This window comes from Carettochelys insculpta, chromosome 1 (genome assembly GCF_033958435.1).
Source record: "Carettochelys insculpta isolate YL-2023 chromosome 1, ASM3395843v1, whole genome shotgun sequence".
NCBI classification, from domain to species: Eukaryota; Metazoa; Chordata; order Testudines; family Carettochelyidae; genus Carettochelys; species Carettochelys insculpta.
In genome coordinates, this window is record NC_134137.1 from 102,157,140 (window position 1) to 102,181,030 (window position 23,891).

The 23,891-nt window shown below is 41.5% G+C and overlaps 1 protein-coding gene across 1 annotated transcript in view; it reads left to right on the forward strand.

Annotated features, from left to right (window-relative positions):
* GPC5 (glypican 5) overlaps positions 1-23,891 on the forward strand; it is a 1,026,336-nt gene that overhangs the window by 79,852 nt on the left and 922,593 nt on the right. The window lies entirely within an intron of this gene.

The window sequence follows — 23,891 nt, forward strand, 5'->3', positions numbered from 1 at the left end:
GTTGCCTATGTTCGGTGGATGAAGGGGGTTCCCAGTTTCCACTCATTGGATTTCTAACTGGATAACCTGTTGTACTTGGACATGTGATCAACTGCGCGGGGTGCTCAGCAGCCCTCACTTGTCAGGGCTCAGTCCAGTAGGGTGCAAACCTCCTCAAACAGTCTTTCTGACCACTGTTTCTGTCCTGGACATTTGTAAGACTGCCATTTGGTCTTCAGTGTACACTTTTGCCATGCAGTCTACCCTGTTGCAACAAGCCTGAGAGGATGTTCTCCACCAAGAAGGAACCAAAGGTGCAGGGGGCTGATGGTGCCCTTTATTGTGCAGCTTGTGCATGTTGCTCCAGGGAGTGCTAGGGATGACTCCCCCAAAGGATACTCACTCAGATTGAACTGACATTAGAGGAGGTTTTGGAATTAATTGATAAGCTGAATAGTAACAAGTCTCCAGGACCAGATGGCATTCACCCAAGGGTTCTGAAAGAACTCAAATGTGAAATTGCGGAGTTATTAACAGTGGTTTGTAACCTATCCTTTAAATCCACTTTGGTACCAAATGACTGGAAGACGGCCAATATAACACCAATATTTAAAAAAGGCTCTAGAGGAGATCCTGGCAATTATAGACCGATAAGTTTAACATCAGTACCAGGTAAATTAGTAGAAACACTAGTAAAGAGTAAAATTGCAAGGCACATAGAAGAGCACGAATTGTTGGGCAAAAGTCAGCATGGTTTTTGCAGAGGGAAGTCGTGTCTGTCTAATCTATTAGAATTCTTTGAAGGGGTTAATAAACATGCGGACAAGGGGCACCCAGTGGACATAATATACCTAGATTTCCAGAAAGCCTTTGACACGGTCCCACACCAAAGGCTTTTATGTAAATTAGGTGGTCATGGGATAGGAGGAAAGGTCCTTTCATGGATCGGGAATTGGTTAATAGACAGAAAACAAAGGGTTGGAATAAATGGTAAATTTTCACAATGGAGGGGGGTAACTAGTGGTGTTCCCCAGGGGTCAGTCCTGGGACCGATCCTGTTCAACTTGTTCATCAATGATCTAGAAAATGAGGTAAGCAGTGAGGTGGCAAAGTTTGCAGATGACACCAAGTTGTTCAGGACAGTCAAAAGCAAAAGGGATTGTGAAGAACTACAAAAAGATCTCAGCAAACTGAGTGATTGGGCAGCAAAATGGCAAATGAAATTTAATGTGGGTAAGTGTAAGGTAATGCATGTTGGAAAAAATAACCCAAATTACACGTACTACATGATGGGGTCAAATTTAGCTACGACAGATCAGGAAAGGGATCTTGGAGTTATAGTGGATAGTTCTCTGAAGACATCCACGCAGTGTGCAGCGGCAGTTAGTAAGGCAAATAGGATGTTAGGAATTATTAAAAAAGGGATCGATAATAAGACAAAAGATATCATACTTCCCCTATATAAAACTATGGTACGCCCACATCTCGAGTACTGCGTGCAGATGTGGTCTCCTCACCTCAAAAAAGATATATTGGCATTAGAAAAGGTTCAGAAAAGGGCGACTAAGATGATTAGGGGCTTGGAAAGGGTCCCATATGGGGAGAGGCTAGAGAGACTGGGACTTTTCAGTTTGGAAAAAAGGCGATTGAGGGGCGATATGATAGAGGTATATAAAATCATGAACGGTGTGGAGAAAGTGAATATAGAAAAATTATTTACCTTTTCCCATAATACAAGAACTAGGGGACACCAAATGAAATTGATGGGTAGTAGGTTCAAAACTAATAAAAGGAAATTTTTCTTCACACAGCGCACAGTCAACCTGTGGAACTCCTTGCCCGAGGAGGCTGTGAAGGCCAGGACTCTATTAGGGTTTAAAAAAGAGCTTCATAAATTTTTGCAGGTCAGGTCCATAAATGGCTATTAGCCAGGGATAAAGTATGGTGCCCTAGCCTTCATAACAAGGGCAGGAGATGGATGGCAGGAGATAAATCACTTGTCTTCTGTTCTCCTTTTCTGGGGCACCTGGCATTGGCCACCGTCGGCAGATGGGATGCTGGGCTTGATGGACCTTTGGTCTGACCCAGTATGGCCATTCTTATGTTCTTATGTTCTTATGTTCTTATGTTATGATACTGCTAAGAGAAAATATTCCAGCACCAGTGCACTTGGCAAGTATACAAGTCTACATCTTTTCTAAAATTCTAGTGCTTCCATGCTTTGCAGCAGGGACTTGAAGTATTGAGACGGGGGCAGGGAGCAAAAAGGGCAGCTACCCCAAGGCCCAGCAAGTTAAAAGAGCTTCTGGCTCCTGGCTGCCACTGCTGTTACAGCAGGAGTTTCAGTGACCAGCGTCCTTTTAAATTGTGTATGAAGCCCTGGGCAGCATGGACCGGGGAGCCCTGAAGGGCTGTATGTAGGAGGCAAGCCTATAGCCCTGCCTCCTCTGGGGATGTGGAGCTGGACTCCTCCAGCCTTGCCCAGAGTCCCAGCAATTCTGTCAGCTGCCTGAGAAGGGGAGATAGGCTTTGCGTCAGGCATATGCTTTTGTTGCCCCCCAGAGTCTATCCAAATATGGCTAAGATATAAGCCTTCAAATAAATTGCAATTTTTATATGCTCAGCAGAGATTGCATATGCTTTAATGGCTTGAGTCCAAGAAAATTCCATCTTTGCTGGGCATAACTTCCCATGCAAATGCAGCTCTAAACTCATGCAAGTTGTGCCAGGTCCAGTTCCAGGAACTTGAGTTGAGGGCTGTTTTCCCTGTGTGCTGAGTGTTCCCCATGTATAACCCAGGCAATGACAGGAGGAAGCTGCAGAATCAAGTGCAGAGGGGGCAAGCCAGGTGAGCAGAGTGAATTAGGGGAAGTAGCTAGGGACTGAGAGCCTTAGGTGGGGGCAGAAATTGGAAGTGGTGAAGTGGAAACCAGGGATTGCCTGCTGAGCTGTGAGGAGACCAGGACTGGCCAAGCAAAGAGACTGGGAACTGAGGCAGGGGGAGTGATTGTAACTAGCTGGAGAAACTGGGACAAAGAGGCAGGATGCAAACTGAAATTAGACATGGATCTTTGTGCAGGGAGATTGGGATTGGGGACATGGGTGAGGGGGCAACAAGAGTCCAGGATAGAAAGTGAGAAGTATCTGATGAGGAGCCAGAAGGCAGGTAATGGGACTGACTGGGCACAAAGGTGGGGAACAAGAAATAGGGAAGGGACTGAGATTGACTATATGAGGAGAATAGGTCTGGGACAGCAAGCCAGGAGAGGGAAGGAAACAGCGTTGTGACAAAGCAGAAAAAGGTCAAGCTTGGCAGAGAAGAGTCAGAAGTGTGTTTGCTGTCAGGAACATGTTCCCCTCTGGAGACTGGAAGAGAGGTTGAACCAGGAGCCTTAATTCAGGTATTTCCTAGCTTTTGAGTGCTTGACTTCACAATCTTAACCGTGTGATTTGAAAGTCATTTATTTTGTGTGTAATTTAAGATTATAGACAGAAGTATCATCTGTTAATAAATTAGATTCTTTTGTATAATTTCTCCACAGTTATTTTATCTGACTACTTTTATTTTTCCTTGAAAAGGACTGGTAGAGGAAGAAGCATGTAAATTGCTGCTCAGTAACACTGTTTTTGCAAAAATTTTATACTTCTACACTTAAATTTAGCAGCAGCTGGGTAATTTTGGAGTTAAAGCCAAAGGGTGTAGGTGAATTAATTGTACGAAGGATTCAAGGTAGTAGGCAATGGTAGTCAGGAGAAGCTGGTGTGTGACTGATCCCAGAAAAGTCATGGAAGTTGTTTATGCATCTTCTCTTTATGAGCCCCATCTTGCACAGTTCAGGTCAAGGGATTTTAGCTATTTCCTTTAATATGTGCAAGGAAAATTCATATTTGAGGTGTCCTGTAATTGTCATTTACAGGTGTGCAGATGTACCTTATTAAGCAGATGAATAATGTAGAAAATAACTTATTTTAAATTAAAACCTGGTCATTGATATGTGCTAGTTGTCTGTAATAATTTAGAATACCTGTCAGAAATTTTCCAGAATAGCTGACACTGGAAAAAAATCCATACTCCTATATGAAATTGTGAGAGGATTGTTTTTATTGTTTTGTTTTTTTTTCCTAAATGAGTATTGAATGTCAGTCTTTTCCCTGCTCTCTGATACCATAAAATGAAACCAAAAACTTAGACGGGACGAGGATGGGTTCTTTCTGTATACTTGAAGGTTTACAAAGAAGTATAATAGCAAATAATTACATCTGGAAACTTAACTTGTTGGTTGGGGAGCAAAGATTTCTAAGATTAATACAGAAATTAATTTCACTTTGGCTATGTCTACACTAGCCAAAAACTTCGAAATTGCCATGCAAATGGCCATTTTGAAGTTTACTAATTAAGCGCTGAAATACATATTCAGCGCCTCATTAGCATGCGGGTGGCCGTGGCACTTCGAAATTGACGCGGCCCACTGCTGCACGGCTTGTCCCGACGGGGCTCTTTTTCGAAAGGACCCCGTCTACTTCGAAGTCCCCAGATGGGAATCTGCTCGTAGGAATAAGGGAACTTTGAAGTAGGCTGGTTCCTTTCGAAAAGGAGCCCCGTCGGGATGAGCCACGCGGCAGCGAGCCGTGTCAATTTCGAAGTGCCATGGCCGCTCGCATGCTAATGAAGCGCTGAATATGTATTTCAGTGCTTCATTAGTAAACTTCTAAACGGCCATTTGCATGGCCATTTTGAAGTTTTTGGCTGGTGTAGAGACAGCCTTAGAAAGCAAGTAGCCTGTAGCATAATTGATTTAGTTTGTTAATTCTCAGTGTGTTCTAAATAATGCAAATACAGTTTGTTAAATAAATTTTTTCTTTTAAGAGCTCTTTTGGATTTGTTGCAAATGGGTCAAAGCTATGCTTAATTCTTTTTCTGCATTTTATAAGGTGCATTTTCGCTTCCAAGTGAAGGATGTTAGATGCACAATTATCACTAATGGGGATTAGCTTTCTAATTGCTTGGAGCACTGCAATGGAAATCTAACCCAAAGAGATAATTAAGGAAACCTGGCTGGGGGTTAGGGGTGGGCAGAGGCGGGAAGAGAAATGGCATGTCACTTTATTACTTTGCTACATTTTCTGATGTCTGAGTTTGGTGTTGAATACAATTGAATTTTACCTTTGATAAGATGTGTGTGGGATGACACCTGACTCCTTATTCCTGTGGGTGAATTTACTTAAGTAATCATAAAAAGTTATCAAGGTACATTGTCATAATTATTCAGGTTATATGGTTTTATACCCTCTTAGCCTTTGGGCTGTCATTTCTACATCACTTATTTGTCTCTCAGTTCCCCAGGAATATATAAAGTGTGTTCAGTTGAAGTACTGTATGTTGTATAACATTTTTCTGTCCCCTCACCTCAACAAAATTATGTCAGATTGCTCTTGTAGTTTAATAATCAGACACATGTTTATATTCTTTTAACATTGTTAATGTATATACAAATGCAGTGTAGATTATGAAAGACATCTAGGCTTGATCCACAAACCAGTTAACTCAATGGGAGTCTGTTCATTAGCATCAGTGGCAGAAACTTTCAGTGTATTGTTTCCATCAGCAAATGTTGGCTATTATGTTATAGGTGTCATAGTTTGAAATGGAAAGGGACAGCACTGCAGTGTTTTTTTTTTTTTAAATGCCATGTAAAACCCTGCATCTTTGGTCTTGTAACATTGCATCCCATTTTCTTCACAGGGATATTATTTCTATAACAGGTATCATTAACACATGCAAAGAAATACCCAATTGATTTAAATACAGAAAAGCATTCTTGTGCTCTTTCCCTTTATTTTGCCTGACAAAATGTTTTTCTTTAAAACTCTGCTATCCTACTGTCAGGCCTACATTTCAAAAGAGGAATATTGTGGAAATAATAACTTACTTCCTAGAAGGGGCATATCTTTAAATCTGCAGAATTGTGGTTTAAATGAATATTATGTTTTTATAAATTTTTTAGTATTTGAATGTTTTTCAAGATCATGGTATGATTTCTCATTTTGTATGCTAAATGATGCCTCCTATTTAGATAGTTTGCTTGGAAAATTAACCATAATAAGAGTAGCAATAAAACTTTAGCGCTGTTAACTTCACCATCAGAGAACCGATAGTACTTTTCATTGATTTAATATTATTGTCGACGTACCTTTTCCATGTCTTAATGTTTTCCTTTACATTTGTTTTTACTCAAACCAAATGTTTTTTTAACCCATCAGTGAACAAAATTTTATTTCTTAGCACAAGAAATCTTGTTGTCATTGTCTATCTTGAGTTCAGAAGGATCTAAATAGGGACATTTAGAGACAATAGATCAGATCCTCCCATCAGTGACAATGGTGGAGTTGACCAAGTGACTTTGGATTACACCAGTTTCACTGAAATCACTGTCTTGCATATACAGCCCCTGGTGGCATTGTCTCACATAATGAACTTGCATTGCATTGCATAACTCTTTGTCCTTCTCCCAAATCTCTGAGTTTTCATTCTTGCTTGTGAGTAGGTACTGATCTTGTAAGCTTCGGCATATCCTTGAGCTAAAGAGGCATCTCTTCAAAGAGTCTGTTGTTGATTTTGCTTTAATTAGATGGTAAGGTTGTATTGCTGTTTTTGTTTTATTGATTGTGAAATAAGACTGTTGAGAGCAATGTGACTTCAAAAAAGTCTGAGGATAATAAATGGAAGTACAGTCAGTTAAGGCTTGTTGGAAAAAGATAAGGGTAGAAAAACAACAAGTAGAAAAAAATTCTAGTTGAAACTATTAGAGTCAATAAAAAGGCTTTCACAAATGGTGGAGAAATGAATTTGCAAAATGGTAAGCTTATTGATAAATGAGAAGAGGTCAGATTAATGATTAATGCCTCAGATGGCTGAGCATCTGAGACACTTCTAAAAATCAATTGTTTTTGCACAGAGAAAGAAGGAAAGATGCATGGACAGCTAGGGTTGCATTAGCATCTTGGACTCCACCAAGAGGGAGGGGCAGTATGTAGTTTCACTGCTTCCAGTACCTCTAGAGCAGCAGCTCTAAACCTGCAGCCCAATCAACACAACAACTACAGCTCATGTGACATCATGAGACTGGACTGGTAGTATGTATATTTTGTGGATGTGGCGCATATAATACAGAGAACTGCATATGTTTCCTACAAAAGTAACCTAATTGAGAAACTGCTGTGCAGCAAGGACTGAATTACAGCTCTGAGGCCGTGTCTACACTATCCAAAAACTTCGAAATGGCCATGCACATGGCCATTTTGAAGTTTACTAATGAAGCGCTGAAATACATATTCAGCACCTCATTAGCATGCGGGCGGCCGCGGCACTTCGAAATTGATGTGGCTCGCCACTGCGCGGCTTGTCCAGACAGGGCTTCTTTCCGAAAGGACCCCACCTACTTCGAAGTCCCCTTATTCCTATGAGCAAATAGGAATAAGGGGACTTCGAAGTTGCTGGGGTCCTTTCGAAAAGAAGCCCCGTCTGGACGAGCCGTGCGGCGTCAATTTCGAAGCGCCGCGGCTGCCCGCATGCTAATGAGGCACTGAATACGTATTTCAGCGCTTCATTAGTAAACTTCGAAATGGCCATTTGCATGACCATTTCGAAGTTTTTGGATAGTGTAGACATAGCCTGAGACTCACAGTTTCTCCTTGGATTACTTCCTACCCCATGTACCAATGCTTTTTTACCCGAGCATAACTCATTCCTGCTCAGCTGTTTCAGCTGCACTGGCTAAGTTAGTGTGGTAGGGCTGATGCTCCTCCCACTCCCACTTATGCCTCTTTGTTCCTCTGTGCAGGAGTGTGTAGACGTGTCATGAGCGAGCCTTTACAATGTATTTAAATCAAGTTATATTTAGCACGTAAGAGACCTTAAAGCATAAATTATGTAAATATGAAATGACTGTGACGTATAGCTTCCTGGAAGAGAAATTGATGGTGAGATTAATTTTATTAATCACCTTTAATAATCATTAGGATGGGAGTATATTACCAAGGACAGAAACACGGCAGACAGACCTAGAAAAGTTAATGTATGAATTGTGACATTCTGTAACAGTGAGAAATTTGGAAATTAGCAAGAATCTTATTAAACTTGGCAAAGCAACTTTGCCTTCTCTTCAGCATAATCTTCCCTAAAGGGATGTCATAAAATTCAGTACTTTTGAATGTTTTTAGTGCATCTAAATACATGGTGAATCATTCTTAGAAATTCAACTTCCTATCTGTACTCTTCAGAGGGATTTATAGTGGTGAGAGGTTTACAAGAATGTATTGCTAGTTTTCTGGGTAGCACGCCAAACGTGACACACACGGGAAAGAGATCACTAAAATAACAGTGCATTCACTTTAGGGTTGAGCCCAGGACATTACTAATATTTTTGTTTCCAGAAGCAATGGCAAAAGGACCAATATTCCTTATCCAAAGATCTGTGGTTGTTTTCTCTTTAGCAGTTTATAGGCACTTCCTGTCCTGGCAGCTGTGGGAGGTTGTCTGATAACAAACTGCAATATGCATGCTGATAGAATAGACTGTTTCCCAGACTACTATTACCTCTAAGTACAGTGTGATATGTTTGCTGCTTAGGTTACTATAAATAGAACTGAATGACTGAAAAGTCTTCAAGCACTTTTTTTTTTTAAGCTTTCTTGGTTATCACGAATTTCCTATGTGTGAAATTGCTCATAGGCTATACTGGGGCTCTGGGGTCCCAGGCTTATCAAGTACATGTTCAATAATGTATCATAAACCAATGGGGTGCACACAATAATAGTAATAATAAACTCCTAGTAAATTTTCTTTAAAAGTATTGCAAAAAAGCTGCAATAATTAAATATCCTAGAAACCACGTAGTAATTTGTGAGTTTGGAAAGGGTACATTTTTAGTGCTCATATTAAAAATTGCAATTTAACAAAGATTTGTACATTATGGTTAGCTACTGTATGTGGCTTAACATCAGAAACATGTAAAACCCAGAAACGTGTAAAACATCAGAAACATGTAAAACCCAGTTTCTTGGAGAAAAAGAAAAAAAGAAGAGAGTTTTCTCATTTTTGAAGCTGGGGCAAAGTCAGAATACAAATACTCAACAAACTGCAATTTAGTCATCCCAAAGGTGGTATTACAAACATAAATGTTCTGGAAAAAGGATGCAGAATGAAAACTTTTGTTGTAATTATCATATTGTACCATATGGCAGTTGTTCTCCAACTTTAGCAATGCAAGAACCCCATCTTTGTTTAAAATTTTTGGGCGCCTCCTGTCCCACCCCTGAACCGTCCCCCTTCCTTCTCAAAATTTCACTGGGCTGGTGCAAGGGGGTTGGATGTATGAGGAGGGATGATGGTTCTTGCTGGGGTGCAGGCTTGAGGGGGTTGGTCCTGGGAGGAGTGGTTTGGGGGGCAGGTCAGGGCTCTGTGCTGAGACAGAATGGTGGAGTGTGTGGTGAGGCTGTGGCTGAGAGTATGGACTCTGAGCTGGAATCACAGATGAGGGGATTGGGGTACAAGAGGAGGCTCTGGGCTGGGGCAGAGAGCTGGGTTGTGTGGGGGGGCATCGGGGACAGACTAGGAGGGAATTTGGGTGGAGGAGAGGACTGGAAAAGGGAAGAGGGTTGGGGTGCAGGGGGTGATTGGTGGTGCAGGCTCTGGGGTGGGTCCTGGGATGAGAAGTTAGGGGCACAGATGAGAGTATGGGATTCCAGCAGCACCTACCATGGCTCCCAAGAAGTGGCCACCGTGTTCCTGTGGCCCCTAGGTATATGGGCAGCCAGTGAGATGTTGCATGCTGCCCTTGTACCCACAGGCTCCATTCCTGGTTGTCGTTCCTGGCAAATTGGAGCTTCAGAACCAGCAGCTGAGCAGGGGCTATGGACAGAGTTTCCCTGGCCACCCATATGCAAAGGAGCTGCGGGGACCTGGTGGCCACTTCTGGGACCTTCACGATAAGCAGGGCAGGCAAACCTGCTTTAGCCCCTGTCCTGGGGCCTCAGGGGAGGTAGAAGAAGTTGATCAGTGGGTCCTAAAAAACCATTGTATCCTTCATGGACCAACCTCACTGCCCCAGTGTCTGCAGACCTTAGTTTGAGAAACATTGCCTTATGGAACAACAAAAAGTCTTGTGGCACCTTATAGACTAACAGATATGTTGGAGCATAAGCTTTCATGGGCAAAGACCCACTTTATCAGATGCATGAGTGGGGGTGGGGTGGGGATTCCAAAGGGGTATTTAAAGAGTGGGGTCCCAGTGAGAGGGAGGGCCAGAGCTGACAAGGTCTATTCAGCAAGGCGGAAATGGCTTGTTTTTTCCTCTTCTGATAAGTACTGTTGATACTGGGCCATTTCCACCTTGCTGAATAGACCTTGCCAGCTCTGGCCCTCCCTCTTACTGGGACCCCACTCTTTAAATACACTTCTGGAACCACCCCACCACTCAAGCATCTGATGACACGGGTCTTTGCCCACGAAAGCTTATGCTTCAACATATCTGCTAGTCTATAAGGTGCCACAAGACTTTTTGTTGTTCTCAAAGCTGTAGGCTAACATGGCTACCTCTCTGATAATTGTCTTATGGAGTAAAATATAACAGCTCAAACCAGGTGGATCTCCTCTGCAGAATTATTGCATTCCCCAAGTGGTTCCCTGATGGTTCCTCAGACTCATTAAGATTCAGTGCAAAGCTCTGAGTCCCAGATGAGTTGTTCTTGCTTGAGAATTTTGAGCACAGGGCAGGGATTGGTTGCACTCCACGGCACTATCCTTGAAGCCAGAGTGGGGACTTGAGAAACAAGTTGACGGGGTAGCAAAGAGGAGAAAGATAAATTCTCTTTTAATTTTGAAGCACAATTATTCTTTGGCATAACTTTTAACATTTTGTTAGCCGATGGTCGGGTGAGATACCACCTATGCCCTTATTTTCATCCGAGTCTTTAACTGCTAGGACAGGAAAAGTCCCTTTGCAGCGGGCAGCCAGGCCAGGCTGACGGGTGCCCCAATGGTTGCACTGAGAGCTTCCCATACCCGAGTCTTTAGCTGCTAGGACGAGAAAGTCCCTTCGCAGCGGGCAGCCACAGTGGCTGATGGGTGCCCCAGAGAGTCTGTCCCATGGAGGCTGCAAGACTCAGCACTCAGCTCTCAGCACTCTCTTACCAATGACCAGGCTAATTGCAGCCGAAAAGCAGCTGGGTTCTTTGTTTTGTATTCGGCTTGCACAGTAACAGGGAGAGTCAAGTTACAGCTAAACCAGTTACTTATTTATTGACTAAGGAGACTTAACTCTTATGGTTACAAGATTACAAGATATATACTTTGTTGCAAGCTTACAAGATTTATACTTTGTTACAAAGATTACAAGGTTTACACTCTGTTCTTTAGTTGTCAATAGCTAGCATGTAACAATTCATAGATCTATTATTGAATGTGCACAAAGAAAACAAAAGGAAAGCAATACACTTATTCTCACTCCCTGCATTACCAATGTGGCATGGCCAGTGTTTTCACTCAATCCCTCGGGAAGAAGGAACAATGATAACGAGGAAACGGGCGTCCCCTAGGACCTCAGGAGGCAAAGACTCTCCTGACCAGCAGGTAGAGGTAATTGGAGCTCAGTTAGAGGGGCTGCCGGACCCTTACTTTATACCCATTGGGTCACATATGCTTCTTCCTTATCTAAAAGGGTGCCAATTGAATTAACTCATCTCGAGACACTAGTTCTCACAAGTCTGGTTCACACCTGTGTGGTGGAGATAATTTTAGGGCATTCTTTCTTTATGGGCCGGAGATTTTTCCTCCTCTGGGACGTTTGTGGTAGCTCGAATGCCAAATTAATAGTATATTTTCTGAGTAAGTCATAAAGATTAGCTAAGCTAAAGTTTCTTTTTCTATCTAGCAACATCCAGCACAGCAAACAGCTTGGAAATTTACTTGTCAAATCACACTTATACTGAAAAGCATAGAGAGAATCTTGAAGAATGATGCACTGCAAAGTGAATTATTTGTTATTGACCAGTTGATCCACTCAACCATATTTACCCACATCTATTTCTCCCAATAAGCAGTTTTCCTTATTATGTTCAACCTTGCAGCTAGGTCCTGCATCTTCTTGTTGCACTACTTACACTGGACGTGTTTTTATTTATAGCCAGAGGATGAGTTTTCTCAAAATACTCCTAGTTAGTGTGTCTCTTATACTCAGAAGCCAAGATGGTTCTGCTCTGGCAAAAGTGTGGGGGAATATAGAAAGGTGTGTGTGTGTGCCGAATAATGTCTTTCCCTTTTGTCAGTCCATTTCACAGTTCCTTTCTATGCAGCCTCTGTCCTTTCCTACGTATTCTCTGTCTAAGACAGTGTCTTAACTAACTCCTCTCCTGTGCTTGGTCAAGGTCCACAACCATATAAGTCAGGGGTCAGCAACCCCCAGCATCCAAGAGTGGCACAGAAGCCAATTTTCATTGGCAGTCAAGGCGGGAGCTTCTCCCCACATGCAGCCAGGAGCTTGCTCAAAGCCATGATGACTGTGGATTAAAAAAAGACCAACTAATGCTACCAACCACCACCTAAACAGTAAAGCTCTGAATTTTAATTTATTTACTAAAGAAGCTGTTGTAATAGGACTATTAGTGACTTTAAAAAGTATCACTGGCATTAGGACCATACATAGAGGTCAAAAGGTCATATTTCGGCACTCTGCCTTGTAAAGGTTGCTGATCCCTGCTGTAGACATTGATTCCTTCTGTGATGGAGAACTGTGGGTGTTTTATGTTCTTTCATTACATACATAGCAATAGCAGCTCAGCGCTACATCAAAACTGTTTAAAAAACATGTTACCTAAACATTCAGACTATCAATTGTGGAAAAATATTCATGGGGAAAAAAAAAGAATGACTGTGTAATTTGGAGGACCGAACAGGCTCAGGAATCAGGCTTGGCTTCTGGTCACTTCTGGATGTCACAGTCACTTGCTGCCTGGTCTTGCCCAAATCATTCCATTTCCTTCTGTCTCAGTTTCTCCTCTACTATCAGGATGTTATGCACATAAATGATATTTTTTCTAACAGGAGTCTCATCCTTTACTACTGATCATTCCGAGTTCAATCCACTGAAGGTGACACTTTGTAAGAAGTAATTTCTAATAATTTTCTTTTTGCAATGTCATATACAGAAGTGGTGGTATCAGTTCTTGCTGAGCCACACCATGCCATCAAGTTTTAGTCAGGACTCCTCATTGAAGTTAATGGAAATTTCTTATTAAAAATTTAAGGTTACCACATCCATTTTTCTTCCCACATCACTTTCACATTTTTACATAAAAATGGCATTAATAAATTTAAGTGAGTGCTGCTTTGAGCTAAATTACATTACACAAAAAATGTTGTTGAAAGAATATATTGCAAAGACAAACCAAGTTAGGAGATGCTAGAATTAAGGTTGGTGTCCCTTTCCACTCCTATTTTTCTCCCTTGGAGAATGATGTTAAAAGTACAATGATCCTTCCCATCAGTGGTAACTGGTTATATTATAGACTGGTTTTACACCTGGTGGAAGTTGTAAATTGCATGTAATCCACTTTTTCCTCATGTGTCCTGACTCAGGTCACTTGTGGTATTCACAAGGGGAGGGCAGCTTTAGTTTCTTCTGGGGCTTTATTGGAGCAATCCTGGATGAGCCTGTGTAAAAGGGGGCTAGCACAGCCCTTGGTTGCTGTGGCCATGCTTTTGCCTATAAATGCTTTTTCAGTGATGTAGTTGCCACCTATGAATCTCCCAGTGGGGAGGAAGCTTCAGCGGCTTTCTGGTACTGAACTTCCTTGTTGACTGTCCACCACTAGGTCCTGTGCATTTAGATTCTGTCAGATTTGGCCCTGAGTTAACTTGGCTGTCTGGTCCTGTGACTGTTTTTGATAAAGTGACTGCTGATTGCTAGTTGGCATAGAACTGTGCCATCCTACAGACTCCTTTCCTATGGCAACTTGAAAAGCATGTTAAAGATTGGTATCTGAATTTCTCATCCCCTTTATGGGTTCTGATAATGTGGAATGAATTGAGGCTTTCCCTCCAGAGATGGTTCTTTGAGCCCAGTTGTTCAGTAGTTTGGATATTCTCTCTACTGTTTCAAATTGGGCCGGCCTTCATTTTCCGTTTGTGTGGTAGGTAATTGGAACACTGGAGTAAGGATGAGCTACAGTTTGCTGTTGTGTGGTAGTGGGGAAACCCAGGTGTTTGACATATAAGATACATAATCAGATCTCGATTCTTGATATTGCTGTTGTCCCACGCTTCTTTTCATAGTTTTGGGAACAGTTCCATTTTGAGAGCTTTGTCTGCTACAGAAGTTCCTATAGTTAAGATGGCATCTCAAGGGTGGGGGGTGTTGCAATTTTCATAGGCAAGATAGCATTTGGTTTTGTGTGGTTCTATTCTTCTGAAGGATGGTGGTAAAATATGTGGGAGAGTGGGGAGACAGACTGTCAGTAATAGTTTCTGTACTCCTGTGACAATCGTCAGAGCCGTGTTGAGTTGCATGTTGATGATTTATGTATATATGTATGTATGCTACATGACCATACTGGTGCACAACATTCAGCTTCAGAGGTGATGATGGGGACCAAAATATCCACATCTGGTCCCAAAACTGTACTTATTTTATACAGTAAATAAATAATACGTCTTTGTTACTGGACAGATGACAAATGGTAGCATGCAGAACCAGTACTAGACAAAGCAAATACAGAGATTTCCCCCCACTCCCTCTGTCCCCCAAGGAATGGGTTTTATTGATGTTATTTCTATGTTTTCAACGCACATATTGAAAGGAGAACTTTGCTGCCAATTACTCATTTATGGCCATGGGCTAATATGGTAAGGCTTTGCTGAGATCTAAAACACAATATAAAATGTGTGGCAAATTGAAATTTCATCTTTGTGTTAGTGACTTGCTCTTGAGGGAGCCTGTGAAATTAAGTTATAACCCATAGGTTCCCGGACAGTGCAGAATTTTAAACAAAAATATTGTTTTATTTTTTTCACATATTTTAATTTAAAGGGAATTATTTTGCTGCTTTAAAGTGCACTTTGATAAGGTGTGAAATTTGCAATCAGAATGTTAAGTTTACAGCTTCTAGACAGAATGAATTTTCACTTATTTATGGTTGAATTCAGACCTTGTGTAAGTGGTCACAACTTAACTGATCCTAGCTAAGTTGTGTCCACATATATCATCCTTGATTTTGGCCACACATTCTCATTATGTTTTATCTTAAATAAAAAAAATACAAACTTATTGGTGGAAATCTCTAAGCTGTGGAAAGTTGAAATTGTGGTAGACATGTCTCATTATTGTAACTCTAGGCATTAGAGTTGTGAAACAAATGAGAACAAATATCTTCACTCTGTTTTTTCTTAATCTTAAAATGCTTTAATTGAGAAATTAACTCTGTGGCCTTGCCATGTGTGCCTACCTTAAACTAAACCATAAATACTGCAAAAGTACTTAAAAATATCATAGCAGCAAGTTATTAATAATATATGAAATACAAAATCCTGCATCACAAGTTAATGGAATATTGTACTGATTAGCTGTTGTTTATTTAGCTTAGAGAGCACCAGGGAAACTGAGCAATTGGAGAGGATTTTATTTTAAAAACAAACAAACAAAAAAACCCAAAACAAAAAAAAATTCTTTTCTGGAATTTTTTTTGAGCATTTTCAATATCCTGCAGCACATTCTACTGCATATGCTGTTTATAGAGACATAGAACTAAACAGCTCAGTGGAGTGGTTTATGGTACGGTGTTTTTTTGTGGGAAAATTAGGGGGGGCTGTCATTTTTTAAATGTGGATGAAATTCCTGTGACTGCTATTTTTTTTCAGCTATTTTTTCCCTACTGGTTCTTTCAAAGACATTTCCTTTCATGGCTCATAAACGTCTAGTGACAAGTTGCCTGTACCACACACAGTTAATTTACTGAACCGCACAAAACAGCGAAGAAGCTGCTGTGTGAGGCAGTATGATAAAAAGTCTGTTGTGTGATATAAGTCACTTATGGAACCGGAAGAGTAGTTAGATTTTGAACAATAACAGCGAAAAATACTAAGCCCAGTGCTCAGCAGCTAACAGTCACTGCTCCATGCAGCTCAGGAGAAGTGAGGCAAAACTTTGCTCTGTTCTTTAGGCCTCCTTTTAACCATATGGTAAATCAGCAGTTTGAGGCATAGGCTAATTTACACTACCTGCAAGGTAGAATATAGGGAATACCTGGTTACAGGCCAGTTACAGGAGAAGGGATACTATATGAAGGTTTTCCTTACTTGGGAAGAATTCCCCACTGTATTTGGGGATGCTTTGAAACACCGGAGTAGCACAAAGCGGTTAAGACAGCATGTAATCTGCCTTCAGTCTTCACTAATAACAAGCAGTCCTGTAGCACCTTAGAGACTAACAAATTTATTAGGTCATTAGCTTTCGTAGGTAAGACTTTCTTCTGGCTGAGACAAAGGGTTAGGATGCTGGAGGGAATGAGGCTCTGGGAGGGTGTTTGGGCAGGAGGAGACCCCAGATGGAGGCAGAGTGCTGGGATGCAGGAAGGCATTGAGGGATGTTGGTTCTGGGACTGAGTGTGAGTGCAGGAGGGGGCTTCAGGCTGGACCCCAGTGTTGGGGTTCAGGAACGACAAGTGCAAGCTCAGGGAGGGATTTTGCCCCAGCCTGGAGCCCCCTCCTGTACTCAGACTCTCTCCCAGAACTTGCACCCCTCACTCCTGCATGCCAACAGTATGGGCACACTAGGGGGATCCAGGCTGGGGTGAGGAATGTGGGCCCTGGGATGGTTTGGAAATGCTGGCTGTCTGGCTGATTGTAGGCACCCTCTGTGTGCAGCATCTGGAGGGGAGCAAAGGGGTCTCCATGTGCCACATTGCTGCTTGTGCCTGCAAGTGCCACCTTCATTGGCTAGGAAGTTGCTTGGGTAGTGCTGGGGCTGGGGTCAGTATGGAGCTACCTCTCTCCGCTCTCAGGATATGCAGAGGCATGCTTGTATTCAGCCAGCCCATTGCTTTCAGGAGCAGCTTGGGGCCAGGCAGAGGCAATCTACCTGAAGATAGCAATTGGCTGACAAAGGTACCAGGATCTACCGGTCGATGGCAATGGACAGATTGGTGACCACTGATTTGGGTAAATGGGCATACTGTACATTCAAAATCTGTTGGTTGGGGTCTGTTGAGTAAAACCTAATCACAAGCTGTAACGGTCATTGAAGGGCCACTTAGCAATTTGCACAGTACTGACTGGAAGTACCTCCACTCCTTGCCATATATTATAGCATACTGGACATTGCTGTAACTTGCACCAGGGTCTGATTGTCCCTTGGCTGCCCTTGAGCCTATAGAGGCAGAAAGCCACCTATGCCAACCCTTTCCACACTCCTCAGGTCCCCCAGAAAATGTGTATCATTCTCTTGCATGCCATTTCCCTTACTGCTTACAAGTGTGAAGTTCACCTCTCTCCCAGTTGGTATTTGCATAAAGTCCCCCCAGCAGCTCTGTTAATAGACTATACTGAGAGACATAGTATTAGAAAAGTTTGTAAGTAATGAAATACTTTCAACTGTATTTCTGCACTTTTAAAAAGTAAATCAGTAGTTGGAAACAAGGAGAAGAGCTTGCAGCACCTAAGTAGCCAGATTTGCATGCCATCAGCCAGGATTCTCCCATAGACCAATTGGGTAACATGTCTTCAGGAGTTCCTTTCTGGGCATAGGCAGCAAGTTCTATGGGCCCACGGTGCCTGGACCGAGGAAAATTCCTGATCTGGGGCCCAGTTCCACTACAGCTCAAGGCTGGATCTATCATCTAGCCACATCTGCCACCTGCAGTGATTTAAAATGGCCCGGGGGAGCCCCCACAACCACCACCAGCATTGTAGCACCTCTGGAGTACCCCCATCCCAAAGGCTGCACCCAAGACCTCCTCCCACTACTAAAACCCTTCCAGAGCTTTAGACAGACCAGAAGGGAGGGAGGGGAAGGGTTGGTGGTGTGGGCAGTAGATTGTGTTGGGGAGTGCAGGCTCTGGGCCTTTTGAGCAGTTAGCAAAGCTGTCAAACTGTGACAACAGCGAACAGAAGACAGGTGAAAGGATTTAATGTGCTCTTATGCTAATGTTTTATTGAGTTTGGCTCACTTAAAATGCTTGGTTTCAATTCTAGATTCTAAGGGCCTGATGGTACTACTTTGCTCTACAAGTTCTCTTGATCTCTGTGGACAGCATCCAAAGAATGGATTACACAGCCTGACTAAGGGTATCAGAATCTGGCCCTAAAATATTGCGATGAAAAGAAAGAAGACAGTTTATTTTATGCAACTATCATCAGCGTTTGTCATTGTTGCAGCCTTCCTGAGGCTACTTCAGTGTAGAAGCATGCTTCATGTTTTCAGTGATATATGGCATCACCGTAGTAGCAAAACTGAAGTTCATGTATTTTGTTTTTTTATAACTGATTTGAGAATGATTTTTTTTTCACTTGATGGGCACTATTTTTCTCCTGTAGTTGGAAAGAGTGTAATGGTCTACATTATTATTTACCTCCTGAGAGCTTCTCCCTTGTCAGCTTAGAAACAGGGTATATATTTACCTGTCTATATCTTGAAAGTACTCACTTCAAATTCATTTCTTGCTCTATTTAGCATTTCATAGTACAAGAACTGGCATAAAACAATATGATTTTCATTATCATCCATCTCTTACACCATATTGCATTTATGTCAGTAACAATTAGACCTATGCTAGAGCTCTGCAGAGAGGCAGATACTTCAACTCACTCCTGTATTGCTGTCCAGTAACCATATGTGAGTACAGGGTTAAGACTGGCAGTCTCTTCTTTAAAAAAAAAAATCATAAACTCCCCCTTTTCAGATGAAGCTCTCTGGCCTCCATAGAGGTTTTGTCTGAACAAGAATTGCACAATAAGCAACTTCTCCATTTTCTTTTTGAGAGCCAGATATGTATATATAAAATCCTTCATGAGACTACTATAGAGTTTAGAAGCCCCTGATCCAAAGTTGTCTTAAATATGGAGGCACTTTAAAGACTGACAAAGTTATTAGAGTATTGAGACATAGGCTTTCATGTCGTGTAGCTCACTTCCTCAGATGGTGAAAAGAAAGGAAAAGAGAGACAGAGATGGGAGTGTGACATCAATGCTAATTAAATCAGAAAGTGTCCCAGTGCCTCGTCTCCAACAGAGACCAGAAGGTGGGAAAACCTGAATGGGAAGTTACCTATTGCAATGTGAATACCAGTCTGAGTTTCTAATCCTTGGTTCATGGAGTCAAATTTGCATGAGAGTTCCAGCTCAGCAGTTTCTCCTTGCAGTTAGTTTTTGACGTTTTTTTTTTGCTGGAGAATTGCAACTGGCAAATCAGAAACTGTGTGTCCAGAAAGGTTAAAGTGCTCCCCTACTGTTTTTTTGTATGTAGCCATTCTTAATGTCTGATTTGTGTCCATTTATTCTTTTGTGTAGAGACTGTCCGGTTTGTCAGCTGTACATGGCAGAAGGTCATTTTTGGCACATGATGACACATATTGTATTAGTAGATGTACATGTGAATAAACTTTTGATGGGTGTGATTAGGACCTGGTATGGTGTTACTAGGGTAGATGTGTAGTCAGAGTTGGCAATGAACTTTGTTGCAGAGATAGGTTCTTAGATTAGTGTTTCAACTGTGGGGTGTGAAGTTGGTGGTGAGAATTTGTCTCACTATCAAATCTCCTTGCATAGAGTGGCAGATCTTAACAGATATTAATTGTGATAGCTCCACTGAAGACTTTCTACGGTTCTAGTTATTTTTATGTGTAATTTATATGCAAATTAGGGGAGTTTGTTGAAATACACTGGCACTTGCTTTATAGGCAAATTAACATGGTAACCTCATTATGCTCAGCCAATCTACTGAGTAATATGTCCTGTGTTCACATTTATGCATAACAGAAGTGACTTTGTGTAAATGTAGATTTATCTCATTATATCAATGACTAGAATTTTTTATAAAAATATGATGATCATGGTTATTAAGCCATATAAATATCACCACATTACTTATGAAGCCACTTTCACTTAGCAACAACCCCCAAAGCCTGAACACATACAAGTTTTGTCTCCTGTAATTCTAGAGTGTATTGATTTAAATCAAAATGATGTAAATCTCCAATTTTAATCATCAGCCAGGAAACTGATTTAAATAATTATTTTGTTTTGCATTATTTTTATTTACTTTCTTGAAGAAGGGTTGAGTTGCCCTTTGGTAGTCATTAAAAAGTTGATTTGCAGCTAAATATAGCTGTTACAATACATTTGTTTGTTCTTCTGTTACAGAACAGCTGCTAGTGTCAAAAGCTGATTTAACACTTCAAACTCCGGTTACAAGTGCTTAGCTAATAACTTTCCTCAGTTCCCTGGTTGGGCTTTCTTTAAAATTTGGCAGCAAATGTGTAGTGATCAATTTGATTTTTCTGTATCTAATTGAATGGTTATTGACAAATTGTTATAAATTTAACCCTTCACATAGATTACCAACTTTAAATGTAATTTTGAATAAGAATTTAAAAGTAACCCTGTATTTATTAATCCCATTTAAATAAGTCAAGTTAAGAAAACTTTTATCTCACCTCCCCATTTTGCTTAATTCCCCCCAAACTTCTTTTCCAAAGATGCCCTCACACAGCTGTTTTGTCCTGTACCCTACTCTTACTGTGACAGTTGTACAAATGGCTTTTATCTAGGATCAAGGGAGAATTTGTGGGTTGAAATGTAAAGCTGTCTTTCCCTTGCAGAAAACACAAAGGAGGTATAATGTATTTTTTTATAATAAGATCATTTGATAGCCATTTAGATCAGAGGTTCCATGTCTGTTGGTTTAGTTACTATTTGAGTTAAGAGCTATTTACAAAAGCTAGACACACATATCCAGGGGTCTGGATTTAATGCATGCAAGGGTACTGAGGGGATTGGCAAATGTCACTGCAGAGCCTTTGGCTGTTATCTTTGAAAAATCATGGTGATCAAGAGAGATCCCTGATGATTGGAAAAAGGTAAATGTAGTGTCCACGTTTGAAAAAGGAAAGGAGGACAATCCCGGGAACTATAGACCAGTCAGCCTTACCTCAGTCCCTGGAAAAAATCATGGAGGAGATCCTCAAGGAATCTATTGTGGAGCACTTGGAAGAGGGAAAAGTGATCAAGAGTAGTCAACATGGATTCGCCAAGGGCACGACATGCCTGACCCATCTGATTAGCTTCCATGATGAGGCTCTGTGGACATGGGGAAGTCAATGGATGTGATATATCTAGATTTTAGCAAAGATTTTGATACAGTCTCCCACAACATTCGTGTCCATAAGTTAAGAAAGTATGGATTGGATACATGAACTGTAAGATGGATAGAAAGCTGGCTGGCTGGATGGGCCCAACAGGTCGTAGTCAATGGCTCAATGTCTGGTTGGTGGTTGGTTTCAAATGGAACGCCCAAAGGATTGGTTCTAGAGCCAGTATTGTTCAGCATCTTTATGAATGATGTGCATGATGAGATGGATTGCACCCTCAGCAAATTTGCGTATGACACTACTCTGGATCCCTACCCTCCAGTGTATCTAGCTGACCACTAGCTTAAACTAGACAAATTGAAGGATTGGGCCAAAAAATATTTGATGAGGTTCAACAAGGAGAAGTGCAGAATCCTGCACTTGGGATGGAAGAATCCCAAGCACTGTTACACGCTGGGGACTGTCTGGCTAAGTAGCAGTGCAGCTGAAAAGAATCTGGGAATTACAGTGGATGAGAGGCTGGATATGAGTCAACAGTGTGTGCTTGTAGCCAAGAAGGCAAATGGCATATTGGTGTGCATTAGGAAAAGGATTAGCAGCAGATCTAGAGAAGTTATTCCCCTGTGCTCGGTACTAGTGAGACCACATCTGGACTATTGTGTCCAGTTCTGGGCCCCCCAGCATAGAAAGGATGTGGACGCATTGGAGAGGGTTCAGTGGAGGGCAGAGAAAATGATTTAGGGGCTGGAGCACATGACCTATGAGGAGAGGCTGAGAAATTTGGGCTTATTTAGTTCACAGAAGAGAAGACTGAGGGGTGATTTGATAGTAGACTACAACTTTCTCAAACGGGGCTCTAAGGAGCATGGAGAGAGGCTGTTCTCAATAATGACAGATGGCAGGACAATGAGCAATTGTCTGAAGTTACAGAGTGAGAGGTGTAGGTTGGATATTAGGAGAAACTATTTCAGCAGGAGGGTGGTGAAGCACTGGAATATATTACTGTGAGTGGTGGTGGAATCTCCATCCCTAGAGGTTTTTAAGTTCCAGCTTGATGTAGTCGTGGCTGAGATGATTTAGTTGAGGTTGATCCTGTTTGAAGCAGGGGGCTGGGCTATATGATGACCTGAGGTCGCTTTCAGCCCTATGATTCTATTCAGGAATAAGATCTGAGGCAATACAAATTTCACAAGTAGTTACATAACTATTTATGCATATGACAACCATTAATGGTTTAATATCCTTGAGTTAGTGTGTAAACATGTGCTGCTATTTATAACTAGTAATTCTGAAACAGCTTCTAATGGACAAAAAGTTGAAATTACAAGTTAATTTGAATAATGCAATAATATGTGCATTATGGCAGGTAGGTATTTAGCAAGGCTGTTTGATTAATTCAGCTGTGTTAGCAAAAATGTAGTTCTATTTACTAAATTTTCTTGACTTTTCCCTAATATTTCTTCCCTCTATTATTTTTTTCTATATTAAACTATATTAATATATTGTGAAATAGCAACACTGGCTTTTCTGTGCACTCTAAACAGTGCTGCCATTTCAAGCATTGTATTCCCATTCCAGTACCCCTCATCGTACAAGGGGTAATGGAAAGTTCAGAAAAGCCGCTTATTCTGAACTCAGGTCCTGTGTGGATGGCACCAAGTTCGGAAAAAGGAATATTTAAATAATTTATGCTCTTTGTGTAGCACAAGTTGCATAAATTATTTAAAAAACAACTTGTCATGTAGACATAGCCTTCAGCTAAACCTTTTTACAGAAAAATTTATGCTGGATTACAGATGAGGATAGCTAATTGGCAACCTTTCTTCAGTAGATGTGCTTTCAAGTCTTGGGACACTGTGTCCAAATTTACCCCCCAGTGTGCTCCAAGTTGGAGTTTTTCCAGCCCTAATTGAAGAAGGCAGGTTGATACTGAGAACATCCCTCCAGTCCTCGTTTGACTCAGCCGATTCTGCAGCAAGAATTCTATCATTGGAGGGTGGTCATGAGGTGCTCTTCTTGGCTGCAGATGCTGAGCTCCCACCAAATGTTCAGCAGACTCAACAGGACCTGCAGTTTGAAGCCAAAGGTATTCTGTGAGAGTAAACAGACTCTGAGGTCCACTCTGTGAAAGATTTGAGGGCAGTTATACTGGTGCCACAAAGGAAACCTTTTAGACTGGGGTCAGCCACCTTTTCAAGGCTGAGTGCCAAAATTTGACCTTTTGACCCCTATATACAGTACGAGTGCTGGTGGCACTTTTAAAAGTCACTAATAGTCCTACTTACAACAGCTTCATTAATAAATAAAGGAAGAGGCCCAGACTTACCATTTCAGTTTTTTAATCTCTGTCTAGATGAGTTTTTAAATACCTAAAAATGTCTAGAATTTTAATACACGACTGAATCTGTCTTATCCCAGTAGATCAGCAGGCTCCCACTGCCTCCCCTCCTGGGTGACTCTGGCAGCTTCTTCTAGGGAACTTAGAGCCCAAGCCCCATTACCCTCCTCTACCACCAACCCTTCTTTATTGACTACTTGGCTCTGCAGATCCATCTGTT